The sequence below is a fragment of the Rana temporaria genome, chromosome 2, assembly GCF_905171775.1.
Source record: "Rana temporaria chromosome 2, aRanTem1.1, whole genome shotgun sequence".
Classification (NCBI taxonomy): domain Eukaryota; kingdom Metazoa; phylum Chordata; class Amphibia; order Anura; family Ranidae; genus Rana; species Rana temporaria.
Window position 1 is genome coordinate 250,188 of NC_053490.1, and position 23,114 is coordinate 273,301.

General features: G+C 48.9%; 2 protein-coding genes across 2 annotated transcripts in view; one reads left to right on the forward strand and one right to left on the reverse strand.

The window, feature by feature from the left end:
• LOC120928759 (ecto-ADP-ribosyltransferase 5-like) overlaps nucleotides 1-846 on the reverse strand; it is a 30,695-nt gene extending 29,849 nt beyond the window's left edge. Inside the window, exon 1 of the mRNA XM_040339749.1 lies at nucleotides 759-846. The gene's annotated coding sequence lies outside the window, so the exon portion shown is untranslated. The remainder of the gene's footprint in view (nucleotides 1-758) is intronic.
• Nucleotides 847-22,336: 21,490 nt separating this feature from the next.
• Nucleotides 22,337-23,114, forward strand: part of NUP98 (nucleoporin 98 and 96 precursor) — a 63,694-nt gene continuing 62,916 nt past the window's right edge. Inside the window, 1 exon segment of the mRNA XM_040339745.1 lies at nucleotides 22,337-22,442. The gene's annotated coding sequence lies outside the window, so the exon portion shown is untranslated.

Sequence of the window (23,114 nt, forward strand, 5' to 3'; positions counted from 1 at the left end):
GGAAGCATTGAACTCCCGTGTCAGAGAACGTCGGTGTCTTCTACATCACCGCGTTCTCTGTCCGCAGGGATTTTGGTCTGATCCCAGTGGACCGTTTTCATCGGACATGTCTGCTCGTGTGTACAAGGCCATAGAGAGACATAGAAACCCATAAAGAGACATAGAGAGACATAGAAACCCATAGAGAGACATAAAGACTCATATAGCCTCATAGATAGACATAGAACCCCATAAAGAGAGACCCATAGAGAGATTTAGAGACCCTTAAAGAGACATGGAAAGAACTAGAGACCCATAGAGAGACATAAAGATACATAGATAGACATAGCGAGACATTGAGACCAATAGAGAGACATAAAGATACATAGATAGACATAGAGAGACATTGAGACCAATAGAGAGACATAGAGATGCATAGAGAAATATAGAGAGACATAGAAACCAATAGAGAGATATACAGAGACATAGAACCCCATAAAGAGACATAGAGACCCATAGAGAGATATAGAGAGACATAGAAACTCATTAAGAGACTTAGAGACCCATAAATTGACTTAGAGACCCATAAAGAGACATAGAGACCTATAAAGAGACATAGAGACCCATATAGATAATTGGAGACCCATAGAGAGATATAGAGACCCATATAGATAATTGGAGACCCATAGAGAGACATAGAGACCTATAAAGAGACATGGAGAGACATAGAGAGACATAGAGAGACTGGAGAATGAGACTTGAGGGCAGACTATCCTCACCTGGAGGAGAAGATCCCGGAGAAGAGACTTCGGAGAGTTGATGAGCCTCACCTGGAGAAGAGATTTGTGTATCTTAGTAACAACTTTCGCTTCCTTATTAGAAGTGAACTCAGGTAATATTTACCATCCTGGGCGGGGGCGGGGCCTGATGAGTCATTTATTGTTTCCTTCATCTATAACATTCTCAGGTGACAATAATGGATGACTCAAGAAAAGTCCCCGTTACCGGGCTCCGCATTCCAGGACTGGAACCAGCCGGTTCACTTCTAATGATTTTTGGTGCATCTTTATCAGAAGGACTTCAAGATCCAAGAGGGAGTGTGGAGGAGACACAGCAATTCTATAACCCCGACCCACAGGGGGCGCTCATCACTTCTGTCCCTCAGATTTATTATACCATTCCATCCATCCATCCATCTCATTTCTATGTCACTTTGTCTCATAAGGAAGGGAGCTCTACCATGACTACCAACATAAGGGAGCTCTACTATGACAACCAACATAAGGGAGCTCTACCATGACCACCAACATAAGGGAGCTCTACCATGACCACCAACATAAGGGAGCTCTACCATGACAACCAACGTAAGGGAGCTCTACCATGACAACCAACATAAGGGAGCTCTACCATGACCACCAACATAAGGGAGCTCTACCATGACTACCAACATTAGGGAGATCTACCATGACCACCAACATAAGGGAGCTCTACCATGACTACCAACATTAGGGAGATCTACCATGACCACCAACATAAGGGAGCTCTACCATGACCACCAACATAGGGGAGCTCTACCATGACAACCAACATAAGGGAGCTCTACCATGACTACCAACATAAGGGAGCTCTACCATGACTACCAACATAAGGGAGCTCTACCATGACCACCAACATAAGGGAGCTCTACCATGACTACCAATGTAAGGGAGCTCTACCATGACCACCAACATAAGGGAGCTCTACCATGACTACCAATGTAAGGGAGCTCTACCATGACCACCAACATAAGGGAGCTCTACCATGACTACCAATGTAAGGGAGCTCTACCATGACCACCAACATAAGGGAGCTCTACCATGACTACCAATGTAAGGGAGCTCTACCATGACTACCAACATAAGGGAGCTCTACCATGACAACCAAGATAAGGGAGCTCTACCATGACCACCAACATAAGGGAGCTCTACCATGACTACCAACATAAGGGAGCTCTACCATGACCACCAACATAAGGGAGCTCTACCATGACCACCAACATAAGGGAGCTCTACCATGACTACCAACATAAGGAGCTCTACCATGACTACCAACATAAGGGAGCTCTACCATGACTACCAACATAAGGGAGCTCTACCATGACTACCAACATAAGGAGCTCTACCATGACCACCAACATAAGGGAGCTCTACCATGACTATCAACATAAGAGAGCTCTACCATGACAACCAACATAAGGGAGCGCTACCATGACTACCAACGTAAGGGAGCTCTACCATGACTACCAACATAAGGGAGATCTACCATGACTACCAACATAGGGGAGCTCTACCATGACAACCAACATAAGGGAGCTCTACCATGACTACCAACATAAGGGAGCTCTACCATGACAACCAACATAAGGGAGCTCTACCATGACTACCAACATAAGGGAGCTCTACCATGACAACCAACATAAGGGAGCTCTACCATGACAACCAACATAAGGGAGCGCTACCATGACAACCAACATAAGGGAGCTCTACCATGACTACCAACATAAGAGAGCTCTACCATGACTACCAAGATAAGGGAGATCTACCATGACAACCAACATAAGGGAGCTCTACCATGACAACCAACATAAGGGAGCGCTACCATGACAACCAACATAAGGGAGCTCTACCATGACCACCAACATAAGGGAGCTCTACCATGACCACCAACATAAGGGACCTCTACCATGACCACCAACATAAGGGAGCTCTACCATGACTACCAACATAAGGGAGCACTACCATGACTACCAACATAGGGGAGCTCTACCATGACAACCAACATAAGGGAGCTCTACCATGACAACCAATGTAAGGGAGCTCTACCATGACAACCAACATAAGGGAGCTCTACCATGACTACCAACATAAGGGAGCTCTACCATGACCACCAACATAAGGGAGCTCCACCATGACCACCAACATAAGGGAGCTCTACCATGACTACCAACATAAGGGAGCTCTACCATGACAACCAACATAAAGGAGCTCTCATTAAGACAGCCCTGCCATAGAGAGATAAAGAGACACTTAGGCCTTGTACACACGATCAGTCCAAACTGATGAAAACGGACTGAAGGTTAACCGATGAAGCAGACTGATGGTCTGATGTGCCTACACACCATCAGTTCAAAAACCGACCAACGCGGTGACGTAAAACACAACGACGTGCAGAGAAAAATGAAGTTCAATGCTTCCAAGCATACGTCGACTTGATTCTGAGCATGCGTGGGTTTGGAACCGATGCTTTTGCGTACTAACAATCGGTTTTGACCTATCGGTCAGGCGTCCATCGGTCCAATTTTAAAGCAAGTTCTCTTTTTTTGGACCGAAGGACAACTGTCCGATGGGGCCCACACACGGTCGGTTTGGACCGATGAAACTGAACTTCAGTCTGTTTTCATCAGTTTGGACTGATGGTGTGTACAGGGCCTCAAAGAGACATGGAAAGAACCAGAGACCCATAGAGAGACATAGAGACCCATAGAGAGACATAGAGACCCATAGAGAGACATAAAGATACATAGAGAGACATAGAGACCCATAGAGAGACATATAGACCCATAGAGAGACATAGAGACCCATAGAGAGACATAGAGACCCATAGAGAGACATGGAGACCCATAGAGAGACATAGAGACCCATAGAGAGACATAGAGACCCATAGATAGACATAGAGACCCATAGAGAGACATAAAGATACATAGAGAGACATAGAGACCCATAGAGAGACATAGAAACCCATAGAGAGACATAAAGATACATAGAGAGACATAGAGACCCATAGAGAGACATATAGACCCATAGAGAGACATAGAGACCCATAGAGAGACATAGCGACCCATAGAGAGACATGGAGACCCATAGAGAGACATAGAGACCCATAGAGAGACATAGGGACCCATAGAGAGACATAAAGATACATAGAGAGACATAGAGACCCATAGAGAGACATATAGACCCATAGAGAGACATAGAGACCCATAGAGAGACATAGAGACCCATAGAGAGACATAGAGACCCATTGAGAGACATAAAGATACATAGAGAGACATAGAGACCCATAGAGAGACATATAGACCCATAGAGAGACATAGAGACCCATAGAGAGACATAGAGACCCATAGAGAGACATAGAGACCCATTGAGAGACATAAAGATACATAGAGAGACATAGAGACCCATAGAGAGACATATAGACCCATAGAGAGACATAGAGACCCATAGAGAGACATAGAGACCCATAGAGAGACATGGAGACCCATAGAGAGACATAGAGACCCATAGAGAGACATAGGGACCCATAGAGAGACATAGAGACCCATAGAGAGACATAGAGACCCATAGAGAGACATAGAGACCCATTGAGAGACATAAAGATACATAGAGAGACATAGAGACCCATAGAGAGACATAGAGACCCATAGATAGACATAGAGACCCATAGAGAGACATAAAGATACATAGAGAGACATAGAGACCCATAGAGAGACATAGAGACCCATAGAGAGACATAGAGACCCATAGAGAGACATAAAGATACATAGAGACCCATAGAGAGACATAAAGATACATAGAGAGACATAGAGACCCATAGAGAGACATAGAGACCCATAGATAGACATAGAGACCCATAGATAGACATAGAAACCCATAGATAGACATAGAGACCCATAGAGAGACATAGAAACCCATAGAGAGACATAGAGACCCATAGAGAGACATAGAGACCCATAGAGAGACATAAAGATACATAGATAGACTTATGCCTCGTTTCCACTGAGCGGATCGGTTCGGGTCGCTTAGAATGGAACGGGTTAGAATGGTCTGGTCTATTCTGCTGAGCATTTCCACTGCAAATCGGACCATCCGGGACCATGCAAGGTTTAGAAAAAAAGCCTAGCACATCCACCAATCAGTGAGATGTATTTGTAGGCCCGCCCTAATGGAACCGTTCCATTCTCTATGGCCCCACATCGGAAGCAGGACCCAGAATGGTCCGGTACGGTTCGCTTTTATGGCACGCTTTCATAATGGAAACACCCAAAAAAGCGTACCGAACAATACCGAACCGATCCGCTCAGTGGAAACGAGGCAATAGAGACCCATAGAGAGACATAGAGAGACATAGAGACTCATAGAGAGACATAGAGACCCATAGAGAGACATAGAGACCCATAGAGAGACATAAAGATACATAGAGAGACATAGAGAGACATAGAGACCCATAGAGAGACATAGAGACCCATAGAGATACATAGAGAGACATAGAGACCCATAGAGAGACATAGAGAGACATAGAGAGACATAGAGACCCATAGAGAGACATAGAGACCCATAGAGAGACATAAAGATACATAGATAGACATAGAGACCCATAGAGAGACATAAAGATACATAGAGAGACATAGAGACCCATAGAGAGACATAGAGACCCATAGAGAGACATAGAGAGACATAAAGATCCATAGAGAGACATAGAGACCCATAGAGAGATATAGAAACCCAAAGAGAGACATAGAGACCTAGAAACCCATAGAGAGACATAGAAACCCATAGAGAGACATAGAGAGACATAAAGATCCATAGAGAGCCATAGAGAGACATAGAGACCCATAGAGAGACATAGAGACCCATATAGAGACCTAGAAACCCATAGAGAGACATAAAGACCAATAGAGAGACATAGAGAGACATAGAGACCCATAGAGAGACATAGAAACCCATAGAGAGACATAGAAACCCATAGAGAGACATAGAAACCCATATAGAGACCTAGAAACCCATAGAGAGACATAAAGACCAATAGAGAGACATAGAGAGACATAGAGACCCATAGAGAGACATAGAAACCCATAGAGAGACATAGAAACCCATATAGAGACCTAGAAACCCATAGAGAGACATAGAAACCCATAGAGAGACCTAGAAACCCATAGAGAGACCTAGAAACCCATAGAGAGACCTAGAAACCCATAGAGAGACATAGAAACCCATAGAGAGACCTAGAAACCCATAGAGAGACATAGAAACCCATAGAGAGACATAGAAACCCATATAGAGACCCATAAAGAGACATAGAGAGACATGGAGAGACATGGAGAGACATAGAGAGACTGGAGAATGAGACTTGAGGGCAGACTATCCTCACCTGGAGGAGAAGATCCCGGAGAATGAGACTTCGGAGAGTTGATGAGCCTCACCTGGAGAAGAGATTTTTGTATCTTAGTAACAACTTTCGCTTCCTTATTAGAAGTGAACTCAGGTAATATTTACCATCCTGGAAGGGGGCGGGGCCTGATGAGTCATTTATTGTTTCCTTCATCTATAACATTCTCAGGTGACAATAATGGATGACTCAAGAAAAGTCCCCGTTACCGGGCTCCGCATTCCAGGACTGGAACCAGCCGGTTCACTTCTATTGATTTTTGGTGCATCGTATCAGAAGGACTTCAAGAGCCAAGAGGGAGTGTGGAGGAGACACAGCAATTCTATAACCCCGACCCACAGGGGGCGCTCATCACTTCTGTCCCTCAGATTTATTATTCCATCCATCCATCTCATTTCTCATTTCTATGTCACTTTGTCTCATAAGGAAGGGAGATCTACCATGACAACCAACATAAGGGAGCTCTACCATGACCACCAACATAAGGGAGCGCTACCATGACTGCCAACATAAGGGAGCGCTACCATGACAACCAACATAAGGGAGCTCTACCATGACAACCAACATAAGGGAGCTCTACCATGACCACCAACGTAAGGGAGCTCTACCATGACAACCAACATAAGGGAGCTCTACCATGACAACCAACATAAGGGAGCTCTACCATGACCACCAACGTAAGGGAGCTCTACCATGACAACCAACATAAGGGAGCTCTACCATGACTACCAACATAAGGGAGCTCTACCATGACCACCAACATAAGGGAGCTCTACCATGACCACCAACATAAGGGAGCTCTACCATGACTACCAATGTAAGGGAGCTCTACCATGACCACCAACATAAGGGAGCTCTACCATGACTACCAATGTAAGGGAGCTCTACCATGACCACCAACATAAGGGAGCTCTACCATGACTACCAATGTAAGGGAGCTCTACCATGACCACCAACATAAGGGAGCTCTACCATGACTACCAATGTAAGGGAGCTCTACCATGACTACCAACATAAGGGAGCTCTACCATGACAACCAAGATAAGGGAGCTCTACCATGACCACCAACATAAGGGAGCTCTACCATGACCACCAACATAAGGGAGCTCTACCATGACTACCAACATAAGGGAGCTCTACCATGACTACCAACATAAGGGAGCTCTACCATGACCACCAACATAAGGGAGCTCTACCATGACCAGCAACATAAGGGAGCTCTACCATGACAACCAACATAAGGGAGCTCTACCATGACCACCAACATAAGGGAGCTCTACCATGACTACCAACATAAGGGAGCTCTACCATGACTACCAACATAAGGGAGCTCTACTATGACTACCAACATAAGGGAGCTCTACCATGACCACCAACATAAGGGAGCTCTGCCATGACAACCAACATAAGGGAGCTCTACCATGACAACCAACATAAGGGAGCTCTACCATGACTACCAACATAAGGGAGCTCTACCATGACCACCAACATAAAAGAGCTCTACCATGACTACCAACATAAGGGAGCTCTACCATGACCACCAACGTAAGGGAGCTCTACCATGACTACCAACATAAGCGAGCTCTACCATGACTACCAACATAAGGGAGCTCTACCATGACCACCAACATAAGGGAGCTCTACCATGACTACCAACATAAGGGAGCTCTACCATGACTACCAACATAAGGGAGCTCTACCATGACAACCAACATAAGGGAGCTCTACCATGACAACCAACATAAGGGAGCTCTACCATGACAACCAACATAAGGGAGCTCTACCATGACAACCAACATAAGGGAGCTCTACCATGACCACCAACATAAGGGAGCTCTACCATGACAACCAACATAAGGGAGCTCTACCATGACTACCAACATAAGGGAGCTCTACCATGACAACCAACATAAGGGAGCTCTACCATGACCACCAACATAAGGGAGCTCTACCATGACTACCAACATAAGAGAGCTCTACCATGACCACCAACATAAGGGAGCTCTACCATGACCACCAACATAAGGGAGCTCTACCATGACTACCAACATAAGGGAGCTCTACCATGACTACCAACATAAGAGAGCTCTACCATGACCAGCAACATAAGGGAGATATACCATGACCACCAACATAAAGGAGCTCTACCATGACTACCAACATAAGGGAGCTCTACCATGACTACCAACATAAGGGAGCTCTACCATGACCAGCAACATAAGGGAGCTCTACCATGACTACCAACAAAAGGGAGCTCTACCATGACTACCAACATAAGGGAGCTCTACCATGACTACCAACATAAGGGAGCTCTACCATGACCACCAACATAAGGGAGCTCTACCATGACCACCAACATAAGGGAGCTCTACCATGACTACCAACATAAGGGAGCTCTACCATGACTACCAACATAAGGGAGCTCTACCATGACTACCAACATAAGGGAGCTCTACCATGACTACCAACATAAGGGAGCTCTACCATGACTACCAACATAAGGGAGCTCTACCATGACCACCAACATAAGAGAGCTCTACCATGACTACCAACATAAGGGAGCTCTACCATGACCAGCAACATAAGGGAGCTCTACCATGAATACCAACATAAGGGAGCTCTACCATGACTACCAACATAAGGGAGCTCTACCATGACTACCAACATAAGGGAGCTCTACCATGACTACCAACATAAGGGAGCTCTACCATGACCACCAACATAAGGGAGCTCTACCATGACCACCAACATAAGGGAGCTCTACCATGACCACCAACATAAGGGAGCTCTACCATGACTACCAACATAAGGGAGCTCTACTATGACAACCAACATAAGGGAGCTCTACCATGACAACCAACGTAAGGGAGCTCTACCATGACCACCAACGTAAGGGAGCTCTACCATGACTACCAACATAAGGGAGCTCTACCATGACAACCAACGTAAGGGAGCTCTACCATGACAACCAACGTAAGGGAGCTCTACCATGACAACCAACGTAAGGGAGCTCTACCATGAAAACCAACGTAAGGGAGCTCTACCATGACCACCAACATAAGGGAGCTCTACCATGACAACCAACATAAGGGAGCTCTACCATGACTACCAACATAAGGGAGCTCTACCATGACCACCAACATAAGGGAGCTCTACCATGACCACCAACATAAGGGAGCTCTACCATGACCACCAACATAAGGGAGCTCTACCATGACAACCAACATAAGGGAGCTCTACCATGACTACCAACATAAGGGAGCTCCACCATGACCACCAACATAAGGGAGCTCTACCATGACTACCAACATAAGGGAGCTCTACCATGACTACCAACATAAGGGAGCTCTACCATGACTATCAACATAAGGGAGCTCTACCATGACAACCAACATAAGGGAGCTCTACCATGACCAGCAACATAAGGGAGCTCTACCATGACAACCAACATAAGGGAGATCTACCATGACTACCAACATAAGGGAGCTCTACCATGATAACCAACATAAGGGAGCTCTACCATGACAACCAACATAAGGGAGCTCTACCATGACAACCAACATAAGGGAGCTCTACCATGACAACCAACATAAGGGAACTCTACCATGACAACCAACATAAGGGAGCTCTACCATGACTACCAACATAAGGGAGCGCTACCATGACTACCAACATAAGGGAGCTCTACCATGACCACCAACATAAGGGAGTGCTACCATGACAACCAACATAAGGGAGCTCTACCATGACTACCAACATAAGGGAGCTCTACCATGACCACCAACATAAGGGAGCTCTACCATGACTACCAACATAAGGGAGCTCTACCATGACCATCAACATAAGGGAGCTCTACCATGACTACCAACATAAGGGAGCTCTACCATGACTACCAACATAAGGGAGCTCTACCATGACTACCAACATAAGGGAGCTCTACCATGACCACCAACATAAGGGAGCTCTACCATGACCAGCAACATAAGGGAGCTCTACCATGATAACCAACGTAAGGGAGCTCTACCATGACCACCAACGTAAGGGAGCTCTACCATGACTACCAACATAAGGGAGATCTACCATGACTACCAACATAAGGGAGCTCTACCATGACAACCAACGTAAGGGAGCTCTACCATGACAACCAACGTAAGGGAGCTCTACCATGACAACCAACGTAAGGGAGCTCTACCATGAAAACCAACGTAAGGGAGCTCTACCATGACTACCAACATAAGGGAGCTCTACCATGACTACCAACATAAGAGAGCTCTACCATGACCAGCAACATAAGGGAGATATACCATGACCACCAACATAAAGGAGCTCTACCATGACTACCAACATAAGGGAGCTCTACCATGACCAGCAACATAAGGGAGCTCTACCATGACTACCAACAAAAGGGAGCTCTACCATGACTACCAACATAAGGGAGCTCTACCATGACTACCAACATAAGGGAGCTCTACCATGACCACCAACATAAGGGAGCTCTACCATGACCACCAACATAAGGGAGCTCTACCATGACTACCAACATAAGGGAGCTCTACCATGACTACCAACATAAGGGAGCTCTACCATGACTACCAACATAAGGGAGCTCTACCATGACTACCAACATAAGGGAGCTCTACCATGACTACCAACATAAGGGAGCTCTACCATGACCACCAACATAAGGGAGCTCTACCATGACTACCAACATAAGGGAGCTCTACCATGACCAGCAACATAAGGGAGCTCTACCATGACTACCAACATAAGGGAGCTCTACCATGACTACCAACATAAGGGAGCTCTACCATGACTACCAACATAAGGGAGCTCTACCATGACTACCAACATAAGGGAGCTCTACCATGACCACCAACATAAGGGAGCTCTACCATGACCACCAACATAAGGGAGCTCTACCATGACCACCAACATAAGGGAGCTCTACCATGACAACCAACGTAAGGGAGCTCTACCATGACTACCAACATAAGGGAGCTCTACCATGACTACCAACATAAGGGAGCTCTACCATGACAACCAACATAAGGGAGCTCTACCATGACAACCAACGTAAGGGAGCTCTACCATGACCACCAACGTAAGGGAGCTCTACCATGACTACCAACATAAGGGAGCTCTACCATGACAACCAACGTAAGGGAGCTCTACCATGACAACCAACGTAAGGGAGCTCTACCATGACAACCAACGTAAGGGAGCTCTACCATGAAAACCAACGTAAGGGAGCTCTACCATGACCACCAACATAAGGGAGCTCTACCATGACAACCAACATAAGGGAGCTCTACCATGACTACCAACATAAGGGAGCTCTACCATGACCACCAACATAAGGGAGCTCTACCATGACCACCAACATAAGGGAGCTCTACCATGACCACCAACATAAGGGAGCTCTACCATGACAACCAACATAAGGGAGCTCTACCATGACTACCAACATAAGGGAGCTCTACCATGACCACCAACATAAGGGAGCTCTACCATGACTACCAACATAAGGGAGCTCTACCATGACTACCAACATAAGGGAGCTCTACCATGACTATCAACATAAGGGAGCTCTACCATGACAACCAACATAAGGGAGCTCTACCATGACCAGCAACATAAGGGAGCTCTACCATGACAACCAACATAAGGGAGATCTACCATGACTACCAACATAAGGGAGCTCTACCATGACAACCAACATAAGGGAGCTCTACCATGACAACCAACATAAGGGAGCTCTACCATGACAACCAACATAAGGGAGCTCTACCATGACAACCAACATAAGGGAACTCTACCATGACAACCAACATAAGGGAGCTCTACCATGACTACCAACATAAGGGAGCGCTACCATGACTACCAACATAAGGGAGCTCTACCATGACCACCAACATAAGGGAGTGCTACCATGACAACCAACATAAGGGAGCTCTACCATGACCACCAACATAAGGGAGCTCTACCATGACTACCAACATAAGGGAGCTCTACCATGACCATCAACATAAGGGAGCTCTACCATGACTACCAACATAAGGGAGCTCTACCATGACTACCAACATAAGGGAGCTCTACCATGACTACCAACATAAGGGAGCTCTACCATGACCACCAACATAAGGGAGCTCTACCATGACCAGCAACATAAGGGAGCTCTACCATGACTACCAACATAAGGGAGCTCTACCATGACTACCAACATAAGGGAGCTCTACCATGACCACCAACATAAGGGAGCTCTACCATGACTACCAACATAAGGGAGCTCTACCATGACCAGCAACATAAGGGAGCTCTACCATGACTACCAACATAAGGGAGCTCTACCATGACTACCAACATAAGGGAGCTCTACCATGACTACCAACATAAGGGAGCTCTACCATGACTACCAACATAAGGGAGCTCTACCATGACCACCAACATAAGGGAGCTCTACCATGACCACCAACATAAGGGAGCTCTACCATGACCACCAACATAAGGGAGCTCTACCATGACAACCAACGTAAGGGAGCTCTACCATGACTACCAACATAAGGGAGCTCTACCATGACTACCAACATAAGGGAGCTCTACCATGACAACCAACATAAGGGAGCTCTACCATGACAACCAACGTAAGGGAGCTCTACCATGACCACCAACGTAAGGGAGCTCTACCATGACTACCAACATAAGGGAGCTCTACCATGACAACCAACGTAAGGGAGCTCTACCATGACAACCAACGTAAGGGAGCTCTACCATGACTACCAACATAAGGGAGCTCTACCATGACCACCAACATAAGGGAGCTCTACCATGACCACCAACATAAGGGAGCTCTACCATGACCACCAACATAAGGGAGCTCTACCATGACAACCAACATAAGGGAGCTCTACCATGACTACCAACATAAGGGAGCTCTACCATGACCACCAACATAAGGGAGCTCTACCATGACTACCAACATAAGGGAGCTCTACCATGACTACCAACATAAGGGAGCTCTACCATGACTATCAACATAAGGGAGCTCTACCATGACAACCAACATAAGGGAGCTCTACCATGACCAGCAACATAAGGGAGCTCTACCATGACAACCAACATAAGGGAGATCTACCATGACTACCAACATAAGGGAGCTCTACCATGACAACCAACATAAGGGAGCTCTACCATGACAACCAACATAAGGGAGCTCTACCATGACAACCAACATAAGGGAGCTCTACCATGACAACCAACATAAGGGAACTCTACCATGACAACCAACATAAGGGAGCTCTACCATGACTACCAACATAAGGGAGCGCTACCATGACTACCAACATAAGGGAGCTCTACCATGACCACCAACATAAGGGAGCTCTACCATGACTACCAACATAAGGGAGCTCTACCATGACCATCAACATAAGGGAGCTCTACCATGACTACCAACATAAGGGAGCTCTACCATGACTACCAACATAAGGGAGCTCTACCATGACTACCAACATAAGGGAGCTCTACCATGACCACCAACATAAGGGAGCTCTACCATGACCAGCAACATAAGGGAGCTCTACCATGATAACCAACGAAAGGGAGCTCTACCATGACCACCAACGTAAGGGAGCTCTACCATGACTACCAACATAAGGGAGATCTACCATGACTACCAACATAAGGGAGCTCTACCATGACAACCAACATAAGGGAGCTCTACCATGACAACCAACATAAGGGAGCTCTACCATGACAACCAACATAAGGGAGCTCTACCATGACAACCAACATAAGGGAACTCTACCATGACAACCAACATAAGGGAGCTCTACCATGACTACCAACATAAGGGAGCGCTACCATGACTACCAACATAAGGGAGCTCTACCATGACCACCAACATAAGGGAGTGCTACCATGACAACCAACATAAGGGAGCTCTACCATGACTACCAACATAAGGGAGCTCTACCATGACCACCAACATAAGGGAGCTCTACCATGACTACCAACATAAGGGAGCTCTACCATGACCATCAACATAAGGGAGCTCTACCATGACTACCAACATAAGGGAGCTCTACCATGACTACCAACATAAGGGAGCTCTACCATGACTACCAACATAAGGGAGCTCTACCATGACCACCAACATAAGGGAGCTCTACCATGACCAGCAACATAAGGGAGCTCTACCATGATAACCAACGTAAGGGAGCTCTACCATGACCACCAACGTAAGGGAGCTCTACCATGACTACCAACATAAGGGAGATCTACCATGACTACCAACATAAGGGAGCTCTACCATGACAACCAACGTAAGGGAGCTCTACCATGACAACCAACGTAAGGGAGCTCTACCATGACAACCAACGTAAGGGAGCTCTACCATGACTACCAACATAAGGGAGCTCTACCATGACCACCAACATAAGGGAGCTCTACCATGACCAGCAACATAAGGGAGCTCTACCATGATAACCAACGTAAGGGAGCTCTACCATGACCACCAACGTAAGGGAGCTCTACCATGACTACCAACATAAGGGAGATCTACCATGACTACCAACATAAGGGAGCTCTACCATGACAACCAACGTAAGGGAGCTCTACCATGACAACCAACGTAAGGGAGCTCTACCATGACAACCAACGTAAGGGAGCTCTACCATGAAAACCAACGTAAGGGAGCTCTACCATGACCACCAACGTAAGGGAGCTCTACCATGACTACCAACATAAGGGAGCTCTACCATGACTACCAACATAAGGGAGCTCTACCATGACTACCAACATAAGGGAGCTCTACCATGACTATCAACATAAGGGAGCTCTACCATGACAACCAACATAAGGGAGCTCTACCATGACCAGCAACATAAGGGAGCTCTACCATGACAACCAACATAAGGGAGATCTACCATGACTACCAACATAAGGGAGCTCTACCATGACCACCAACATAAGGGAGCTCTACCATGACAACCAACATAAGGGAGCTCTACCATGACCACCAACATAAGGGAGCTCTACCATGACCACCAACATAAGGGAGCTCTACCATGACTACCAACATAAGGGAGCTCTACCATGACAACCAACATAAGGGAGCTCTACCATGACAACCAACATAAGGGAGCTCTACCATGACAACCAACATAAGGGATCTCTACCATGACAACCAACATAAGGGAGCTCTACCATGACTACCAACATAAGGGAGCTCTACCATGACAACCAACATAAGGGAACTCTACCATGACAACCAACATAAGGGAGCTCTACCATGACTACCAACATAAGGGAGCGCTACCATGACTACCAACATAAGGGAGCTCTACCATGACTATCAACATAAGGGAGCTCTACCATGACTACCAACATAAGGGAGCTCTACCATGACTACCAACATAAGGGAGCTCTACCATGACTACCAACATAAGGGAGCTCTACCATGACCACCAACATAAGGGAGCGCTACCATGACAACCAACATAAGGGAGCTCTACCATGACTACCAACATAAGGGAGCTCTACCATGACCATCAACATAAGGGAGCTCTACCATGACTACCAACATAAGGGAGCTCTACCATGACCACCAACATAAGGGAGCGCTACCATGACTACCAACATAAGGGAGCTCTACCATGACTACCAACATAAGGGAGCTCTACCATGACCACCAACATAAGGGAGCTCTACCATGACTATCAACATAAGGGAGCTCTACCATGACCATCAACATAAGGGAGATCTACCATGACCACCAACATAAGGGAGCTCTACCATGACCACCAACATAAGGGAGATCTACCATGACCACCAACATAAGGGAGCTCTACCATGACCACCAACATAAGGGAGCTCTACCATGACCACCAACATAAGGGAGCTCTACCATGACTACCAACATAAGGGAGCTCTACCATGACCACCAACATAAGGGAGCTCTACCATGACCACCAACGTAAGGGAGCTCTACCATGACTACCAACATAAGGGAGCTCTACCATGACCACCAACATAAGGGAGCTCTACCATGACTACCAACATAAGGGAGCTCTACCATGACTACCAACATAAGGGAGCTCTACCATGACTATCAACGTAAGGAAGCCATCTTACTACACCCAGCTACATCTGGAATTTCAGAGTCATTGTAGCAATAAAATGATCGTATATAAATAAATAAATATCGGATATCTGTGATGGTGATTGGATGTTACATTTATAAAGAAGCTGAACACCAGCAGTAGGAGGACATGTTGGTACACCCAGCAGTAGGAAGGTGGAGGAGGCCATGTTGGTACACCCAGCAGTAGGAAGGTGGCGGAGGACATGTTGGTACACCCTGCAGTAGGAAGGTGGAGGAGGACATGTTGGTACACCCAGCAGTAGGAAGGTGGAGAAGGACATGTTGGTACACCCAGCAGTAGGAGGGTGGAGGCGGCCATGTTGGTACACCCAGCAGTAGGAAGGTGGAGGAGGACATGTTGGTACACCCAGCAGTAGGAAGGTGTCGGAGGCCATGTTGGTACACCCAGCAGTAGGAAGGTGGAGGAGGACATGTTGGTACACCCAGCAGTAGGAAGGTGGAGGAGGCCATGTTGGTACACCCAGCAGTAGGAAGGTGTCGGAGGCCATGTTGGTACACCCAGCAGTAGGAAGGTGGAGGAGGCCATGTTTGTACACCCAGCAGTAGGAGGGTGGAGGCGGCCATGTTGGTACACCCAGCAGTAGGAAGGTGGAGGAGGACATGTTGGTACACCCAGCAGTAGGAAGGTGGAGGAGGACATGTTGGTACACCCAGCAGTAGGAAGGTGTCGGAGGACATGTTGGTACACCCAGCAGTAGGAAGGTGTCGGAGGACATGTTGGTACACCCAGCAGTAGGAAGGTGGAGGAGGACATGTTGGTACACCCAGCAATAGGAAGGTGGAGGAGGCCATGTTGGTACACCCAGCAGTAGGAAGGTGGAGAGGACATGTTGGTACACCCAGCAGTAGGAAGGTGGAGGAGGCCATGTTGGTACACCCAGCAGTAGGAAGGTGGAGGAGGCAATAATGGTACACCTAGCAGTAGGAAGGTGGAGTAGGACGTGTTGGTACACCCAGCAGTAGGAAGGTGGAGGAGGCCATGTTGGTACACCCAGCAGTAGGAAGGTGGAGGAGGCCATGTTGGTACACCCAGCAGTAGGAAGGTGGAGGAGGCCATGTTGGTACACCCAGCAGTAGGAAGGTGGAAGGGGCCATGTTGGTACACCCAGCAGTAGGAAGGTGGCGGAAGGACATGTTGGTACACCCAGCAGTAGGAAGGTGGAGGAGGACATGTTGGTACACCCAGCAGTAGGAAGGTGTCGGAGGCAATATTTGTACACCCAGCAGTAGGAAGGTGGAGGAGGCCATGTTGGTACACCCAGCACTAGGAAGGTGGAGGAGGCCATGTTGGTACACCCAGCAGTAGGAAGGTGGAGGAGGCCATGTTGGTACACCCAGCAGTAGGAAGGTGGAGGAGGACATGTTGGTACACCCAGCAGTAGGAAGGTGGCGGAGGCAATATTTGTACACCCAGCAGTAGGAAGGTGGAGGAGGCCATGTTGGTATACCCAGCAGTAGGAAGGTGGAGGAGGACATGTTGGTACACCCAGCAGTAGGAAGGTGGAGGAGGACATGTTAATACACCCAGCAGTAGGAAGGTGGCGGGGGCCATGTTGGTACACCCAGCAGTAGGAAGGTGGAGGAGGACATGTTGGTACACCCAGCAGTAGGAAGGTGTTGGGGGCCATGTTGGTACACCCAGCAGTAGGAAGGTGGCGGGGGACATGTTGGTACACCCAGCAGTAGGAAGGTGGAGGAGGACATGTTGGTACACCCAGCAGTAGGAAGGTGGAGGAGGCCATGTTGGTACACCCAGCAGTAGGAAGGTGGAGGAGGACATGTTGGTACACCCCGCAGTACGAAGGTGGAGGAGGACATGTTGGTACACCCAGCAGTAGGAAGGTGGAGGAGGCCATGTTGGTACACCCAGCAGTAGGAAGGTGGCGGGGGCCATGTTTGTACACCCCGCAGTAGGAAGGTGGAGGAGGCCATGTTGGTACACCCAGCAGTAGGAAGGTGGAGGAGGACATGTTGGTACACCCAGCAGTAGGAAGGTGGCGGAGGCCATGTTGGTACACCCAGCAGTAGGAAGGTGGCGGAGGCCATGTTGGTACACCCAGCAGTAGGAAGGTGGCGGAGGCCATGTTGGTACACCCAGCAGTAGGAAGGTGGAGGAGGACATGTTGGTACACCCAGCAGTAGGAAGGTGGAGGAGGACATGTTGGTACACCCAGCAGTAGGAAGGTGGAGGAGGCCATGTTGGTACACCCGGCAGTAGGAAGGTGTTGGAGGACATGTTGGTACACCCAGCAGTAGGAAGGTGTCAGAGGCCATGTCGGTACACCCAGCAGTAGGAAGGTGGAGGAGGACATGTTGGTACACCCAGCAGTAGGAAGGTGGTGGAGGCCATGTTGGTACACCCAGCAGTAGGAAGGTGGAGGAGGACATGTTGGTACACCCAGCAGTAGGAAGGTGGCGGAGGACATGTCGGTACACCCAGCAGTAGGAAGGTGGAGGAGGCCATGTTGGTACACCCAGCAGTAGGAAGGTGGAGGAGGACATGTTGGTACACCCAGCAGTAGGAAGGTGGTGGAGGACATGTTGGTACACCCAGCAGTAGGAAGGTGGAGGAGGACATGTTGGTATACCCAGCAGTAGGAAGGTGGAGGAGGACATGTTGGTACACCCAGCAGTAGGAAGGTGGAGGAGGACATGTTGGTATACCCAGCAGTAGGAAGGTGGAGGAGGACATGTTGGTACACCCAGCAGTAGGAAGGTGGAGGAGGCCATGTTGGTACACCCAGCAGTAGGAAGGTGGAGGAGGACATGTTGGTACACCCAGCAGTAGGAAGGTGGAGGAGGCCATGTTGGTACACCCAGCAGTAGGAAGGTGGAGGAGGCCATGTTGGTACACCCAGCAGTAGGAAGGTGGTGGAGGACATGTTGGTACACCCAGCAGTAGGAAGGTGGAGGAGGACATGTTGGTACACCCAGCAGTAGGAAGGTGGAGGAGGCCATGTTGGTACACCCAGCAGTAGGAAGGTGGAGGAGGCCATGTTGGTACACCCAGCAGTAGGAAGGTGGAGGAGGACATGTTGGTACACCCAGCAGTAGGAAGGTGGAGGAGGACATGTTGGTACACCCAGCAGTAGGAAGGTGGAGGAGGACATGTTGGTACACCCAGCAGTAGGAAGGTGGAGGAGGACATGTTGGTACACCCAGCAGTAGGAAGGTGGAGGAGGACATGTTGGTACACCCAGCAGTAGGAAGGTGGAGGAGGACATGTTGGTACACCCAGCAGTAGGAAGGTGGCGGAGGCCATGTTGGTACGCCCAGCAGTAGGAAGGTGGAGGAGGCCATGTTGGTACACCCAGCAGTAGGAAGGTGGCGGGGGACATGTTGGTACACCCAGCAGTAGGAAGGTGGAGGAGGACATGTTGGTACACCCAGCAGTAGGAAGGTGGAGGAGGACATGTTGGTACACCCAGCAGTAGGAAGGTGGAGGAGGACATGTTGGTACACCCAGCAGTAGGAAGGTGGAGGAGGACATGTTGGTACACCCAGCAGTAGGAAGGTGGAGGAGGCCATGTTGGTACACCCAGCAGTAGGAAGGTGGAGGAGGACATGTTGGTACACCCAGCAGTAGGAAGGTGGTGGAGGACATGTTGGTACACCCAGCAGTAGGAAGGTGGAGGAGGACATGTTGGTATACCCAGCAGTAGGAAGGTGGAGGAGGACATGTTGGTACACCCAGCAGTAGGAAGGTGGAGGAGGACATGTTGGTATACCCAGCAGTAGGAAGGTGGAGGAGGACATGTTGGTACACCCAGCAGTAGGAAGGTGGAGGAGGCCATGTTGGTACACCCAGCAGTAGGAAGGTGGAGGAGGACATGTTGGTACACCCAGCAGTAGGAAGGTGGAGGAGGCCATGTTGGTACACCCAGCAGTAGGAAGGTGGAGGAGGCCATGTTGGTACACCCAGCAGTAGGAAGGTGGTGGAGGACATGTTGGTACACCCAGCAGTAGGAAGGTGGAGGAGGACATGTTGGTACACCCAGCAGTAGGAAGGTGGAGGAGGCCATGTTGGTACACCCAGCAGTAGGAAGGTGGAGGAGGCCATGTTGGTACACCCAGCAGTAGGAAGGTGGAGCAGGACATGTTGGTACACCCAGCAGTAGGAAGGTGGAGGAGGACATGTTGGTACACCCAGCAGTAGGAAGGTGGAGGAGGACATGTTGGTACACCCAGCAGTAGGAAGGTGGAGGAGGACATGTTGGTACACCCAGCAGTAGGAAGGTGGAGGAGGACATGTTGGTACACCCAGCAGTAGGAAGGTGGAGGAGGACATGTTGGTACACCCAGCAGTAGGAAGGTGGCGGAGGCCATGTTGGTACACCCAGCAGTAGGAAGGTGGAGGAGGCCATGTTGGTACACCCAGCAGTAGGAAGGTGGCGGGGGACATGTTGGTACACCCAGCAGTAGGAAGGTGGAGGAGGACATGTTGGTACACCCAGCAGTAGGAAGGTGGAGGAGGACATGTTGGTACACCCAGCAGTAGGATGGTGGAGGGCATGGCCGAGGCGGGGACAACTTTTTTCCCCGTTAGTCGCTGTGATGTGAAAAGAGCTCTGTCTTCCTGTATTCGTTGTGTCCATCCCCCCAACACCTCACAATCTCCTATTACTGGGGGGGGGGGGTGGGGTTTAACCACTTAAGGACCGTCCCCTGTACATATACGTCGGTACTTTAAAGATGGATATCTCGGTAACGGCTGCAGCTGCCACAACCGAGATATCCATCTTTAGTGTGAGCGGTCCTGTAAACGATAATGGTGGTCTCCGCGGTGGATTCGCCGCGAGATCACCGTTATCCCACGCCTCCCGTCGCTCTCCCACGCCCTCCAACGCTTACCGGAGCCGTCGTTAGCGGCGGAGGCGATCGGTCCTGTCCTCTCCTCGGCTGGGATACGAGTGAGGGGCAAGATGGCCGCCCACACCCGTCCCCATAGCAGGGCGGAAGTGACGTCACAACGTCACCTCCCCCCATGCTTCTTAAAGCAATATTTTTTTTTTGCATTTTAGAGTAAATATGAGATGTGACGTCTTTCTGACCCCTCCCCCTTTCTGACCCCTCCCCCAGATCTCATAGATAAGAGGACCTGTCACGCTTTTTTCTATTACAAGGGATGTTTACATTCCGTATAATAGGAATAAAAGTGATCAACATTTTTATTTATTTTTTTCAGTGTAAAAAGTAATAAAATAAATAAAAATAAATAAGAAAACAAAAAAATTTTTTTTTTAAAGCGCCCCGTCCCGCCGAGCTCTCGCGCAGAAACGAACGCATACGTGAGCAGCGCCCGCATATGTAAATGGTGTTCAAACCGCACATGTGAGGTATCGCCGCGATCGTTAGAGCGAGAGCGATAATTCTAGCCCTAGACCTCCTCTGTAACTCAAAACATGCAACCTGTAGAATCTTTTAAACGCGCCTATGGAGATTTTAAAGGGTAAAAGTTTGTCGCCGTTCCACGAGCGGACGCAATTTTGAAGCGTGACGTGTTGGGTATCATTTTACTCGGCGCAACATTATCTTTCACAATATAAAAAATAATTGGGATAACTTTACTGTTGTCTTATTTTTTAATTTAAAAAAGTGAATTTTTTCCCCAAAAAAGTGCGCTTGTAAGACCGCTGCGCAAATACGGCGTGACAGAAAGTATTGCAACGACCGCCATTTTATTCTCTAGGGTTTTAAGCAATTTTCTAACAAAAACAGCCAAGGTCCTTAAGTGGCTAAATAACGTGGTTGGAGTTTCTGATGGCGAGATCGACGGAACACGCTGTGACGTCGGACAACTCGGTTGCTAGGAGGCCGCGCTGACGTCCCTCCGCACGTCCGTGCGCGTGTTTTGTATGTAAGCTGCGCGCCCGGGAACCAATGAGGAAAGGAGAGTCACCGCGAGGCCCCGCCTTCTGCCAACGTACGTATTCCGAGGCCACGCCCAGCGGGAAGAGTGGCGGTTGGGGGAGCCTATGGGATGGGGCGGGCGTGACGCGGTGACGTCATGACGGTGCTATGTGCGCCATGTTGATAGGTGACGCATTGTGTATTCCCGCCTGCAGCCGGTGAGGAGGAGAAGAGCGGAGAGAGAGAGGTGAGGAGCGGGGCACCGGGGGACCGGGGACGGGGACGGGGTGTTACCCGTATGAAGACGGACGGTTGTGGTATGGAGGACTCCGGTTTCCGGTGACACCGCCATTCCTGTATATATAGAGGGGGGGGTCACAAGAACCGGAAGTGAGCGGGGCAGAGCGTAGTGAGAGGGACGGGGTTCCACTGTCAATGTGAGATAACGCCTCATATATTGGGGTGTCACCTCACCAGGAAGAGAGAGAAATCTCCCAATAGGGGGACGCCAGAGATTCTCCATCACTTCCTGTTTTAGTTCTGAGGACCGGAAGTGATGGGAAATCTCCGCACTGGGGAGAATATACACACATTATATGTACCCGTCACTTACCTCCAGGCCCCGGGCACACTGTGATATCATGGGAGGGGGGGGGGTAACGTGGAGATCGGGGGGGCTGTGCAGGGACCGTGGGGGGGTCGGGGGACTGTGTGGGGGTCGGGGGACTGTGTGGGGGGGTCGGGGGACACCCTAAGGGGACTGTGGGGGGGTCGGGGGACTGTGTGGGGGGGTCGGGGGACACCCTAAGGGGACTGTGGGGGGGTGGGGGGACTGTGTGGGGGTGGTGACACCCTAAGGGGACTGTGGGGGGTCGGGGGACTGTGTGGGGGTGGTGACACCCTAAGGGGACTGTGGGGG